Source organism: Astatotilapia calliptera, chromosome 6 (genome assembly GCF_900246225.1).
Source record: "Astatotilapia calliptera chromosome 6, fAstCal1.2, whole genome shotgun sequence".
In the NCBI taxonomy this organism is placed as follows: domain Eukaryota; kingdom Metazoa; phylum Chordata; class Actinopteri; order Cichliformes; family Cichlidae; genus Astatotilapia; species Astatotilapia calliptera.
This window is the reverse complement of record NC_039307.1, coordinates 39,466,983-39,479,482: the sequence shown is the minus strand read 5'-3', so window position 1 is coordinate 39,479,482 and position 12,500 is coordinate 39,466,983. Positions and strand designations below refer to the sequence as shown.

The window sequence follows — 12,500 nt, the reverse complement described above, 5'->3', positions numbered from 1 at the left end:
ATTTATTATTTTATTACTTTGTTGTTTCAGCAACATTACATTTAAAAACTGTACTTTTGAGTTAATATATATATTTATAATTTTAATAAATGACAAATTAAAAAGGCATGAACATTTTTTTGTATCGAAAAAATATCGAACCGTGAATTTTGTGTATCGTTGCACCCCTAATATAGATAGATAGATAGATAGATAGATAGATAGATATAAAAGGACACTTTGCGCCACTTTTGAATTTAAAGTCACATTAGCTGTAAAAACAGATATGGTTCTTGCAAAATGGTATAAACAAGACATGCTGTAATTTTCACAATTTTGTTAACGCCTTCAAAGTATTTTAGCAAAGATTCACTGAGAGAGAGAGAGAGAGTGTGTGTGTGTGTGTGTGTGTGTGTGTGTGTGTGTGTGTGTGTGTGTGTGTGTGTGTGTGTGTGTGTGTGTGTGCGTGCGCTGGGGCGGAAGTGAGGGGGCTCAAGAGAAAAGAAACTGGCGAGTTAACAAAGTGAGCAATCAACTGCAAAAGCCTCAAGGCACACAAGCCTGTAAGGATTTAAGAGTGTTACTGAGCTTTTTAGTCCACCTATCTGTCCATCTGACAAATGACACCATGAGCCGTCCAAATCGTACTCCCATAGTGAGTTAACACTGCAATTTGCACATACACAGAAAACACAACTGCTTTTGAATTTACCCATAATCATTATCACAATAGTAATTTTCACAGTCAAATGGCTGAGAAAAACAAACATGGTACGTTGTTACTGATTGTAGCTGAAGCAATGAAATGCTTTACATGATCATAACATCAGCAGATTACCTGTCACAGTTTTTTCATTTATTTGGTTTCAGCATAAATAAAAAAGAGGAGAAACGGTTCCCTGCAGGATGCTGATGACACAGTGCAGCAGTGCAACAACAGAAATGAACACACACACCAGGTTCTCATGGTTCATATTACCATCACATCGTCTGTCTTCATTTCATTCAGTCTTCATTTCCCAGAGAAGCGAGATAAGAGCTGAAAGGAATGATGGAGGGCTCCTGTGCATCGCCTCTAAGTGTGTGTGTGAATCCACATGAGACTGTTTCTGTTTTATAAAAGTTACTGAGAAGGCCTGAGTTTCATCCTGCACACGAAAACAACAATGCTAGTTTTTAATTAAAGACATGTTCCTCATCAGTTTCTTGTCTGTTGTTCTGGGACCTTCTGCTGCCCTGACACTTGTTACTGCACCGGCAATGACTTGAATTCATGCTGCATATACGATGTGGCATCTTATATGCATATATGCTGTTCATGCTGGTTTCTGTTGCTTAAGGGTGACAAAAGTATTAATATTACATATGCAGGCTGAGGTTCTGTTAGACCTGTGATAGGCTGGTGACCAGTTCACAGTGTGATGCAGTGAGTGTAGCACTTTGGGTAAAGCTTTTATCAGTGTCACAGGCAGCCTTTTTATCAAAGCCGGTACAGTTTATATTGTCGAGCTCAGGTCACGTCTTCCTGCATACTGTGGGGGGGTGAGGATGAAGTAAGGAGGTGGTGCTTGCACACCATCTGGACTGGGTCTCTGATAAGGAACAGTCAGTCTACACCTCATCACTCAGCCTGGTTTTTCTCGTAACCTTGTGTAAACTACTCTGAATCTTCTTCTCTTCTCTGATGGGATTCTACATCTCGCTGTTTCATCTTCACTCATATCACTTCTGAGATAAGAACAACAATATCATCCATTTGTGGGATGTATACTGCCCAAGTCATTTACTTGTGACATGTTAAGTGACCTGTTCTTTTTCACTATTATATAAAAACAATACAAACATATCACCCTGAGTATCTGTGACATCCTTTGTTGGCCCATTCTGTTACAGAAAGCCTAATTACCAGCACCACGTCACTTCCTTTATTATAAATGAGCATTTCATTGTTTCATGTTGCAGCCCTTCAAGGACTGAATATTTCTCCCAACTTCCAGACTGCTGTCATCGCTGTGGCCCTTGGCCCTGTAGGCCCACATCTTTGCATGTAATGAAAAATAATAAAACAAGGAAAAATATGGTCAAAATAATATGAATGAGCCAGACCATTATGTGTCCCCTAGTGAGTGTTACAAGAGAACTATTATAAATCCCAGTGTCTGCTCGTGTACGCATAACAAAAATATAATGTTATACAATATATCACTGTGCATGTGCAGGTGTGGCAGTCTGAGGCACTTTAGCAGTAATTGAAACTTTTATTTTCTGAGTAGTAGCCCCATCTAGAGTAATGCAGTCCATCAGGAAAATTACTACTGTCACACACACACACACAGGCTACTATCTCACCTTCATTCCTTAACTTGGATTTCATAGTGTGTGCCCTTCTTCTGATGACTTTCATAATTTGTTCAAGCTTTGCACACACACACACACACACAAACACACACAAACCCTCTATATCATAGACAATCTATCTCACATATCCCTCTACAACGCCTTGTTGCTAGGAGATAGTGCTCTATTTATGGAGAGAGTGATAGAGAGACAATAGAATGAGTGCACATTGTGTGTGTATATACACAACTTCAGGAACTTAACTCTCCTAAACTTCTCATTCCTACTCTTCTCTTTCATTTATCCCTATCACTCTCTCATCCTGTGGCTCTCACACACACACACTCACACACACACACACACACACACACACACACACACTCACACACACACACACACACACACACTCACACACACTCACACACACACACACACTCACAGCCTTTTTGTCCTGGACTAGAGACACAGTACGGGCGAGGACAATGTATGTGTTCATGAAGTGCATGCATGAGTGCACATGTGAATGTGTACGCATCTGCAGGGAGCTGAATTCCTCTGTGTGCATGCATGTGTGTGCGCCCCAGCAGGTCATATAATGCTTGGCTGGTTGCATTGTCTGCCCCAGCGGTCAGTCCGTCACACACTCTGTCCCCTTAATCTGCAAATACATCTATTATAATCTGATAAAGCCTGCAGAGAAAAAAGCGCTCTCCACTGGAAACACTGAAACAAAGACACAGCTCTGCAGGGTGAAACACGAACGCACCTACAGCACCATCAATTTGCCCTTAGAAGAGCACCACCTATGAAACCGCGTGTTTTCTTGACGATGCAAAATAAGAAGGCTCTCAACATCAGATAATGACAGATCAAAAAAATTTAAACACAGAATTTACTACTTTGTTACAAAACACTTCAAAAGAAGTTGTTCATTTCGTTCAGTTGTTAGGAAAAAAAACCTGTTAAAAAAGACCAAAAAAAAGAAATTCAAGGATTGACATCTATTCAAATACGCCTCCTTTGTTTTTGCAGTACAGTTGTCATAACACAAAGTAATCCAGCCTTTGTGACAGCAATAATTATCAACGTGTGTTTTATATGTGCAAATGAGTCCTTTGTATAAGCATCTCAATAAGTGAGATGACACAATGAAAAACATGCAAACTAAATGAAAAGACCTTAAAGGTGCTTTTCCTATTAATGTAACCACCAGTGGAATGCTGCAGCTGTCTGTGCTGCTTGACTGACTGCATTGTCTCTCCCAGCGGTTGGTCTCAAACTCGTAGTCCTCCTAATTCACTCAAACATTCCAGAGAATAAGGAAAAAGAAACCCCGAGCCTTAACCTTACCTTGATACGCATGTCAAATACACGCAGTAAACTCTTATTAGTCCAACACACAGACGTCCTGACGAAAACCATTTACCGAAGCTCAAGCTCTTTTTTTTTTCCATTATTCATGACATCGTTATCAAAATCTTTTCAAGTCCTCACCCACTCACAGAACGCACAACTGCGTGTAGCACAGCACAAACACAGAAGACGTAAAACTAGAAGGGGATCTGAATTGCTATTTCAGCTCGAGCATCTTCAGGCCACAGTAAAGGAACGCAGCGCTGCAGTCAGCCTTACATGCAAAATGATTTGATTAAGATATGATACAGTTATATATTGCTTTCATTTATTTACTTTTCTCTGGCGCGTTATCATTCCTAATAAGCCCGCTCCACTCTGAATCAGTTGCATGTGTTCTTCTCTCTACTACAGTCTGTGCCGCCTTTATCATTCGTCCATCCACAGTCATTTTTAAGCATATTTAATTTCACAGTGACATGTTAATTCCTTTAATCCATCACCCACTTCCTTTTTTGCTTCACATGCATGTTTCAGGAATGTCTCCAAACTTATGTTTCCAATTGAAAAGGTAAAGGGAAGAGGGGGAGGGAGGCAGCGAGACACTGCGAGAGTGAGAAAGAGAGACAGGAATGCAAATCTTGTCTCTGGAAGCAATTAGACAGAAAGCAAGAGCCCTCCTTCTCTTTTTGTGTCTGAGCAGCAGCCAGTCCAGCCACCATAACCTCACCTCAACCCAACGGATGCGCGCACACACACACACACACACACACACACACCTTTGCCAAATAAGATCGGGTGATACTTCCCAGAGTTGAGTCCACTTCTACTTCTATGTGTAGTTTAAACGTTATTGCCAAGGTGACAACACAGCGTGTATGAACAAGTGTAAACCAGATTTTTCAGTGTAAGTTAATTGTTCTGTCATTTACTCACAGAATAAAAATGTGAGCATCATTAAGCCGATAAAGTATCCTTAATGCTTTGCTCATACAATTAAAATTAGCAGAAAATATTAGTAGAACTTATGAAGATAACACACACACACACACACACACACACATAATGTTTAAAATGAAGCACTGCAACACTAGAATTCATAGTAGAGCTTTTGTGTTGGACTACATATGGCTCAGGTATTTCTTAATGTGTACATACACACAGGCAGGGTTGGAATTGTGCTCACAGTAAAAAAAATAGATGAAACACATTTTAAAAGCTATGCAGTGAACGACTTTATAACCTACACTGATTTCCACTCTGCATTTTGTGCTGCAGCTTAGATCAGCTCCAAACACAAAGTCAGGACTGAAGAGGAGGAATGCTGGCAGAGTTCATGAACAAAACTCAGTGTGTGAGCGACAAAGAAGCGATGTGTTGTTGTCTTCAGTGAGCGGTGAAAGAAAAACCACTGACCTGAAGATATTAGGTTGACTTTGACTAAAGACAATTACACTCCTGCCACTGTGAGGAACACACAAAGTAACACAAGCAAAGCCTGGAAAAAACATTTCCGCTTCACTGACACTGGCAGCGTATCATTTAGGAAGACAACAGCAGCGACGCAAGTTTTATATGAAAAGTGGCATTTTTAAAAGACCTTAAAATCACCCCGGTTTCGTAGTTGCATAGCGATGCAGAGATACACACCAGCCTGTGATTAAAATAATGGCATTCAAAAGCATTAAAGAATAAATCAAATAAGAAGGAAAGAACTTTTTACTATCACTGTGAGAGCTGGCAGCTTCCATCCGAAGTCCAGTCTGGTTACAGGATAGATCTGACCTCTGAACACCAAAATAAAACTTGTGGCTGTAAATTCATTCAAGCTGTCCATACATGAAGAACGAATCCAGGAGAACCTGATAGATCGATTGGTAATTAATCAATTCACACCCAGATCAGACAACCTGACGTCGCCCTCTTCCCCATCACATACAGGCAACTTTTATTTTCTTTATGAAAATGAAGACGAAAATTAGTCAGCACAAAGAAACATCAGTGTGTCCTCCTTCGCACGGATTGGGTATTCCCCGTCCATCCTGAAATATGTAACGGCCACAAAATCAAAAACAGACCTTGAAGCAAATATTTACGATACGATTAAGTCCTGACATGTTTATAAAAGTCTGTGTGTGTGTGTGTGCGTGCGCGCAGGCGTGTATGGCGAGGATAAAATAACAGTAAATTACTTTGGTGCCTATTAACAAGTCGTCCGTCCTATTACCCGAAAACGCTCGTCTGATTGGCTAGCCTCCTGGGGGCCTAAAAAGTACACCACACAATTTTTAAAAGGACGGCAAATCAAACATAATCAAACAAAAGAAAGACACCGCCAGGAGGGGAAGGCGAGGACAGCTCAAACACACCAATTACTCCGTGTTCATGTGTTTGTCACCTCCTCACGAAATCAAACTATGAGGCCTCATCCTGACGATATGTGAACACACAAAGACTAGCACGCACGCGTGCGCGCGCGCAAACACTGGCTGCTTTGTGTTGCCGATGACTTTACATTCAGTCAGTGAATTTACAGAATGGCAAGCGACTGACTGGAGACCAGGCAACTGCAAAAGACGAGCACACAGTCACACACAGCAAAGGCGGTGACAGGCACGCGCACGCACGCACGCGCACACACCGTGCAAAAGAAAACAAATAAATAAATAAATTCGGTCGCATACCTTGTCTGTGGGAGTACTCCAGTTTCGCCCTGCTTAAAGGGTTAACGCTTCCACAAAAACCATAAATCCTTCCAGGTTCGCATGAGAGACGCCCCGCTGCCAGGGGAGATTTCAGGGTACCTCCGACTGTCTTCTCTCGCTTTTTTCTCTCTGTTTCTGGAGACACCAGAAGCTCGAGCCCGGTTTTCTCGGGTTTGCTCTTGCTTGTCTCTTTCCCCGTCGGTGGGACTGCCTCAGTCTTCTCTCTGACTTCTTGTTCTATACAACCTCTGGAAGGGATGGAGACTGAAGAACACCCAGCACCCCGTTTCCCTCTACCTTTTTTCCTCTTCTCTCTCTCCCAGATAAAGAAATCCTAAAATTCTGCTCCTTTAGTCTCTTCTCGTGTCACTCTGCGTGTCGGTACCGTGTATAAGCGCCGACCCTCGCCTGCTCCCGATACTTCTGTTACGTGTGTGCCGACGTGCCTAACTCGATCTCTCCTTTCTCTCTCCACCGCTTCGTTTCTGTAAGTTTCAAGCTCTCTTGCCGGGAGAGCGAGGGGGAGGCGGGGCCAAGAGGACGAGAGGGAGCAGAGAGAAGAATGGGATTGGCTGAAACTGAGAATGAAGAAAACAGAGTGTGTGTTGGGTCGAGCGGTAGGAGGGGCGGGACTGCGGAGCTCGGCATTTGGAAGGCTGGTGGAGTAGATTTGCAGAGGAGGAGGTGGGCCCAAGAAGAGACACTCCCACTGCCACCAACACAGACTGACACACACACACACGCACACACACGCCTTTCCCTCGCTCTTTCTCTGCATTTCCACTGATAAAAGACTCCCCGCTTTCATGACCACGGATGTATTCGTAGCAAAACTGCTACACGACTCATAACACATGACCCCTCTTTGTTTTTTCGGGCGCGAGTTATGACAAAAAAATAATTCATTATTTTCTCATACACACCGCATCTGTGTGTGCGTGGATGCAGCAAGCAAGCTGTATAAACCAAAGGTACCAAGGAGTGAGGCTCTCGGCAGACACACAGGTAGAGAATGTAGGATTAAACATTATACAGGGTGGCGCATGCACACACTTGTACCTCAACAATCTAAAGTTTTGATAACTACGTTATTATAGAGTGTATATACGTATGGAGGTTGGCTAAATAAATGTATTCAAATAATTTAATAAAAATGTGAGTGATATTTTCAGTTTTTCACTTCAGAAGATTTAAATGCAACATTTTTCTTTCTTTTTTAAATTCGTGCCATTATAAATAAATAATAAAAATTTTCTTTGGAATTTAGTATAATTTATTTTTTTGAGAATGTTCAACTGAAAAATTAACATGCTTCTTACATAACTCTTAAGTGTTGTTTTTAAGAAGTTATTATTAAAATATATGTAATTTTATTCTATAGTAATAAACATTTTTAACAGAATACTTACATTACATCTACAAAGAAAGCATGCTGTTTTCCTGCAATAAACCAAATAAACCAAATAAATCAATTGAAATTAAATTGCACAAGATAAAGACAGTATCTGATGATTTTTTAAAAGACACTGGGTATGAGGAAAAGACTTGTATGAACCATAGAAAGGTACAAAAGGAATTAGGTGCGGCAAAAATGCGACATTATGCTTTATTTCTTGTCATGCAATTAAACCAGCCTTTGTTATGAGCTCATTTGACACGGTAATATAAAGATAAGCGGTCATCTGCCCAAAGAACTAATTTAGTGTTAACACACACAACTATATACACAGCTTAAATATTTTATTAATCTATACATCAACATCATCATTAAACATACATAGAAGCTAATGATATAAGCATCATCTTCCATAGAGGTTAATGGAGTATTGATTTTGGCACAGAGGCCACTAGCTAGGAGATGAGGATATAAAATGTGGTGTTATCTTTAATCTTTAATACTGCAGCGTTTATCACATATTTCACTACTGGACGTATGTGCATCTGCTACATTCTAAATACTTCACTTCATTTAGGGGTCCACAACAACAACCACCACAACAACAACAAAAGGATGGGGAAACTGCTCATTCTAAGAAATTCTTCTTCTTTCAGCTGCTCCCTTTAGCCTTACCCCTTCATGGGTTGCCACAGCACTCCATCTCTCCTCCATGCAAGATCTCACCTCATGGAGTGAGGATGATGATGAGAAAGGACATAGATCAAATTGCACTATTTGTCATACTTAATAGCAAAATTCATTTTTGGCAGGTCTGGGGAACTTTTCAAAAAATTCTTCAGTCCTTACTTAGTGGTTGCTGGACCAAAATTCCATAGTGGATACAAATTTTGGAGACAATTAAGTTACGTGTTGAAAACAAATACAAATTGGAGAACATAACATCAAATGTGTATGGGGATGATGAAATGAAAAATCAAAAGAATTGGGATTTATTATACATATTTTATTAAAACATATAAATGTTAATAATGGCTGTATGATGACGTTTGTGCAAAGTTTTTCTTAGATTAGCCCACTTGTACAATCATAGTGAGATGTTGGCTCTGCCATGTAATGAAGAAACTAAGACTTGAATTATCCAGGAGTTAAAATTCTGTCTCTATGCAGTGAAGGAACTCGTCATTTGATCTCCTGCTGAATTTTTAAGTTTTCTCAGTTATAAAGAAATTAGGTGTTTAATTTTATGGTAGTTTTATGTTAATGAGAAAGATAAAATAATTTAAAGAATTCCAGAAAAAAACACATTACATTAAAGTTAGAAACTGATTTGTGTGTCATTGAGCAAAATATGTTTTTGATTCCTTACCCAAAGCAGACTGGATTAAAATCAACCAACCTACCAAGCAGTCAAGCAGTCAGTCAATCACAGATTCTCCTGATCTCAACGTAAATGTACAAATCACATCTGTCAAGAAAGTCTCTTTCTTCCAGTCCAACCTCTCCACCACCAAGACCACAGAGCTGTCAAAGGACATCAAGGGCAATATTGTAGACCTGCACGAGGCTGGAATGATCACAAGAAAGGTGGTGGATCAGCACAAAACCAGCCAGTTTATTAATGATCTAAAGGCAAAATCCAGCTTTGGCATCAGTTCAATTCACTGCTTCAGAGGAAGAGAAACACAATGCACTGTCTGTTGCTTTCTGTCATTACTATGTCCTTTTGGTTATCCACTTGTCTGTCTGTATTTGGATGTTCAACATCCTATGAGTAGCATTATGAGCTTGGGATTTCCAGGCAATACTCTGTACCGATGCTCTCGTATACTAGCCTTGATTACAGTGTTCCATGTATGCCCTGCCTGACAGCCTTTTGCACCATGTTGTTATGTCCTGGATTGTTTCAGGGGCATCTTTGCACAGCATGCATCTGGGACCTTCCTAGTGTGGAAGACCCCAGCCTCTATTGACTTTGTGCTTAGAGTTTATTCATGTGGTGTCATTATTAGTGCTTCTGTGTTGTCTTTCAGTCCAGCTTTGTTGAGCCACTGGTAGAATTCTTTTATATCAGCCATGGTATGGCACTGACCTGTCCTTTCTCTTCTTCTTTCACTGGTTTCTGTTGCCTCAAGTATTCATTAAGCCCATGATCAGTTGTGGCCATGTTTTTTTTTGCTTTTTGTTGTTTCATTCTGGAGAGTGGTTCTGACACTCACTAGTTCTTGGCCTCCTTCTTTCTATTTAGTGTACAGTGTCAGGGTGCTGAATTCGGGGTGAAACCCTGCATGAATCGCAAGGAGCTGTCTTGTCTTGATGTTGGTGTTGGGGTGGCTGTAGCTCAGGAGGGAGAGCAGGTCATCTACTGATCTGAAGGTTAGTGGTTTGATCCCTGGCTCCTCCAGTTTGCATGCCAAGTATCCTTGGGCGAGATATTAACCCAAAGCTGCTCTCCGATGTATGAATGTTTGTTAGGAAGCACTAAAAGCTTAGAAAAATGCTTGTGTGACTGGGTGAATGTGGCATGTTGTATAGATCGCTTTGAGTACTCCAGGAGAGTAGAAAAGCGCTATATAAGAATCAGTCCATTTACATTTACTATGCCAGTGACTTCTATCTCCTTTGGCCAGGTTATTATCATAGTAGGGTATCTAATAACTGCCAGGGCATCAGTCTTGATCTTGATCTTGTTCTTCCAGGTATTTGGCAGTTGCGTCTCTCCTAATGCCCTCCCCAGGGTACTTATAGCTATCCATAGCCAATCGTGTTAATTTGGGGGGTGAGGGGGTTCAGGCCTATGCAGAACAGCAGTGAGAAAGAACATCTCCTGGGGAAATCCCACACTTGATGGTGACCTGTGCAGTTGACTTAAAGTTGGCCTGTAGCGTCACTTGCCAGATCGACATCACATTCCTCATGATGGATCTCACGGTCCTGTTGATTATTTCTAAGAATTCCAGAATCCATGTTTAAGGCACTGAGCCATACGCTTTCTAGTAGTTAATCCTAGCGGTGAACAGGTTGGTCAGTCTGGTCTTACAGTGTGGAGTGATTGCTCTGTCTAGCTGGTGTTTTGTCCCTTCCATGTTGTGTTGAGGGAAGTTATTGGTTGGGCTTTGGATGGTATCGGATGGTCTGGCCTTCAATTAGCCTTTCCAGGTACATATTATGGATTAGCTGCTGGTTCATTTGTGTTGCCAGGCTGTGATGGTTACTGGTCGCTGTTCAGGAAGGTTGCTTTGGTCTGCTCTTAGATCTGCTAGCCACTGAGCATTGTTGTTATGTGTTGCATTCTTCTCTCATATGTTCTTCCAGTATTGCTCTGTCTCCAGCCTTGGTGGCGCTTTTCTCATATTTTTCATGTGCCTCTGAGAGTATAAAAATTCAGTGGAGAACATTTGAGTTCTATTGCTCTGATATGCCTCTTAAAGTGGTTAACCAACACTGAGTCTTTGCTTAACAGTCTCTAAGGCTTTGGGTATGGATAGCTTGTTGTGCTTCTTTCTTCAACTTAGCCTCTAGTCACCTTCTCAATGGAGGGTACTGCTTCCTGTGGCCTTGTTCATCTTATAGCCAATCATCTCAAGTATCCCCATGGCTGTGGTTTAGATCAGCTGGTTGGTTTCAGTCTTTGAATGGAGGCATTTCCTTTGAGTCAAAGGAGATCTTTATTTTCCTGACTTAGTCATGTTTTACCTTCAAAAGAACTCCAAAGAAAATTTGGTATATAAGCCTTCATCAGGGAGTTAACCCATCAATCAGCATTCTATCTCTACCAAACTTCCATTTGGTGTGAGAATGAAGCTTTTAACCGCTAGGAATCTTAAAAACTAAGAAAAAGGAGGTATGGCATGGACTTTAATTGTGACTGATTGCCTCTAAACGTCATTACTGTGCTCTTGACTTTACCCTCCCGTAATCTATGTTGGACTTTCAGGCATTTCAGGCTAAATTCCTGCATTATATTTGAATCTTGCAGTGCAAAACACAGCCTTTACTTGACCTATTCTAGATCCCAGTTTCCTACGGATGGAGAGTACTAGAGAAGAGATTTTGACTCTTAGGACAGTTAGCTATTTTCTTCTCTTTATCTCTATCACCTCTGCAGCAGTAAGGCTTTTCTAACACTAGAGTATTTGCTGGTGCCACCCACTGACACACAAAGTACAGCCTTTATAGGCCATCAGAGTGCATGTGTGTGAGTGATTGATGTGTGTGTGTGTGTGTGTGTGTGCAGCTGTTCCCGCCATTTAAACACACTATGTATTTTTATATGACTGAGGGTGATATGGGTTCTTTCATTTGATTCTTCAGGTCCCCCACAACCTTAGAGAGAGAGAAGGCAAGAGAGAGAGACGGAGAAGAAAGAGAAGTGTGGGGAAAACGTGGGAGTGGGACACTGAGAGAAAGATAAAACAACTGAAGGAAAAGTGTGAGTGTGTCTTAAATAAGTCAGTTATTACAAAAAACAGCAATGAGGCAAGAATTTGAAACCAGAAGAAAGAAAACATTAACTTTTTAAAAATCCTTCATTCAGTGTGTGGCCATTTGAGTCAAGGGTGAGATAACATTGTGTAACCCCCTCTCATGGTGGGGTGTTTGAGTATGTGTGCAAGTCACTGTGAGTTCAGACATTTCAGCTTCCTGCCCAGACAGTAAAATAACAATAATCATCTGGACCACTGCATCCTAGTGCTGCGCAGCAACAGAGAACAGCCTAAATGTGTTTA

General features: G+C 41.0%; 1 protein-coding gene across 12 annotated transcripts in view; it reads right to left on the bottom strand.

Annotated features, from left to right (window-relative positions):
* The window catches only part of LOC113024783 (teneurin-3), a 439,740-nt gene that overhangs the window by 251,034 nt on the left and 176,206 nt on the right, over positions 1–12,500 (bottom strand). The window contains exon 1 of one of the 12 annotated variants that reach the window (XM_026172116.1): positions 6,354–6,700. The exons of the other annotated variants lie outside the window; for them this stretch is intronic. The gene's annotated coding sequence lies outside the window, so the exon portion shown is untranslated. Of the gene's footprint in view, positions 1–6,353; positions 6,701–12,500 lie in introns of those variants that run through there. 12 annotated transcript variants of the gene reach the window in all.